Raw genomic sequence first — 2,500 nt, forward strand, 5'->3', positions numbered from 1 at the left:
GCACTGAACTTTGTCCGGTGGAGTTCCTTTTTGTGTTGCTGTAATTGTGTCATTTCTCGATGAGAAAGATTAGGCAACATTTAGTCACTTCTAGCCATGATGCTCAATTTATTTACGAATGTACCCTAGTTACTAGGGACCGTTTACGTTGGAGAACAAGATCTATTGTATGCCTGTGTATTTGGGGAAGTCAAATCTGAAATAATGATGAAATTGCGTGTATCCAAAGTTAAAACTCGTGATTTGTCGCCCTCTGGTGTGTAAAAGATGCAAAAGCTTACAGCACCTGGTATTCCCAGGCGGTCTCCCATCCAAGTACTGACCAGGCCCGAGCCTGCTTAGCTTCCGAGATCGGACGAGATCGGGCGTATTCAGGCTAGTATGGCCGTAAGCCAGGGAGGCTGTCCCTGACGCTCTACTTAAAGGGAAGGCAATATCCGTTTCTGCCGTTCATACTTACAGTTGAACTGTCTCTCTACTCTAAAGCCCGGGACACACCAGCGCGCCGCAGACAGTCCCTGCTAACACGCCACGTTGTGGCAACATTGTGGCAACGTTGTGCGTTAGCTGGGGTGCCACACCAGACCGGAACTATATATTACAAAACGAACACATTCTCTTGATAAAACAGCTGTAATTGAGTGCCTGACACGCCAGTCAAGCGCAATCTTGAGAAGGTGTGCATTTCAGTAAGGATTTCAATTGACATGCAGTATGAAACTGAAAGGAGGTTGCATCACTATGATGCATAACATTGCATGTATTGTATTTTCAAGTGTGTGCATTCATCCTGTTGTCATTTTGTTTTGAAAGCAGAAGAATCATTCAACAGGTTGCTGAGACAAATGTAAACCAGTAAAACATATGAAGAGAAACAAACCTTGAATATAAGTTCAGTTGTTTAAACATTTGACAAACTATGGTGAGGGGGTAAGAAAACACACAAATCCAGCAGCTCCTGTATTTCAATACACCAGAACCCAATATTATTGGCGAGTCGGGTAGTCCATCATCACAGTTCGAGGGCAGGCATCATTTCAGTAATTTCATCCCGTTGCATTCACATCCGTGCCTTGAATGAGATTGAATGTGATCTTTGCTCTCAAGTATGTTCCCAAGTTTTACACTTTCGTGCTTTGCATGAATGGGAATGGAACCGTGTGTGTTGAATGAAGCTCCTTGTGAGCACTGAACTTTGTCCGGTGGAGTTCCTTTTTGTGTTGCTGTAATTGTGTCATTTCTCGATGAGAAAGATTAGGCAACATTTAGTCACTTCTAGCCATGATGCTCAATTTATTTACGAATGTACCCTAGTTACTAGGGACCGTTTACGTTGGAGAACAAGATCTATTGTATGCCTGTGTATTTGGGGAAGTCAAATCTGAAATAATGATGAAATTGCGTGTATCCAAAGTTAAAACTCGTGATTTGTCGCCCTCTGGTGTGTAAAAGATGCAAAAGCTTACAGCACCTGGTATTCCCAGGCGGTCTCCCATCCAAGTACTGACCAGGCCCGAGCCTGCTTAGCTTCCGAGATCGGACGAGATCGGGCGTATTCAGGCTAGTATGGCCGTAAGCCAGGGAGGCTGTCCCTGACGCTCTACTTAAAGGGAAGGCAATATCCGTTTCTGCCGTTCATACTTACAGTTGAACTGTCTCTCTACTCTAAAGCCCGGGACACACCAGCGCGCCGCAGACAGTCCCTGCTAACACGCCACGTTGTGGCAACATTGTGGCAACGTTGTGCGTTAGCTGGGGTGCCACACCAGACCGGAACTATATATTACAAAACGAACACATTCTCTTGATAAAACAGCTGTAATTGAGTGCCTGACACGCCAGTCAAGCGCAATCTTGAGAAGGTGTGCATTTCAGTAAGGATTTCAATTGACATGCAGTATGAAACTGAAAGGAGGTTGCATCACTATGATGCATAACATTGCATGTATTGTATTTTCAAGTGTGTGCATTCATCCTGTTGTCATTTTGTTTTGAAAGCAGAAGAATCATTCAACAGGTTGCTGAGACAAATGTAAACCAGTAAAACATATGAAGAGAAACAAACCTTGAATATAAGTTCAGTTGTTTAAACATTTGACAAACTATGGTGAGGGGGTAAGAAAACACACAAATCCAGCAGCTCCTGTATTTCAATACACCAGAACCCAATATTATTGGCGAGTCGGGTAGTCCATCATCACAGTTCGAGGGCAGGCATCATTTCAGTAATTTCATCCCGTTGCATTCACATCCGTGCCTTGAATGAGATTGAATGTGATCTTTGCTCTCAAGTATGTTCCCAAGTTTTACACTTTCGTGCTTTGCATGAATGGGAATGGAACCGTGTGTGTTGAATGAGGCTCCTTGTGAGCACTGAACTTTGTCCGGTGGAGTTCCTTTTTGTGTTGCTGTAATTGTGTCATTTCTCGATGAGAAAGATTAGGCAACATTTAGTCACTTCTAGCCATGATGCTCAATTTATTTACGAATGTACCCTAGT

At 43.5% G+C, this 2,500-nt stretch overlaps 2 non-coding genes across 2 annotated transcripts; both read right to left on the reverse strand.

Moving 5' to 3' along the window:
• Positions 1 to 274: 274 nt before the first annotated feature.
• On the reverse strand, positions 275 to 393 carry LOC136758001 (5S ribosomal RNA). The gene has a single exon (XR_010819809.1). It is a non-coding gene; the product is annotated as a 5S ribosomal RNA (ribosomal RNA).
• Positions 394 to 1,459: 1,066 nt separating this feature from the next.
• LOC136758002 (5S ribosomal RNA) lies at positions 1,460 to 1,578 on the reverse strand. Its single transcript, XR_010819810.1, has one exon. It is a non-coding gene; the product is annotated as a 5S ribosomal RNA (ribosomal RNA).
• Between the last annotated feature and the right edge of the window lie 922 nt (positions 1,579 to 2,500).

This window comes from Amia ocellicauda, chromosome 8 (genome assembly GCF_036373705.1).
Source record: "Amia ocellicauda isolate fAmiCal2 chromosome 8, fAmiCal2.hap1, whole genome shotgun sequence".
In the NCBI taxonomy this organism is placed as follows: Eukaryota; Metazoa; Chordata; class Actinopteri; order Amiiformes; family Amiidae; genus Amia; species Amia ocellicauda.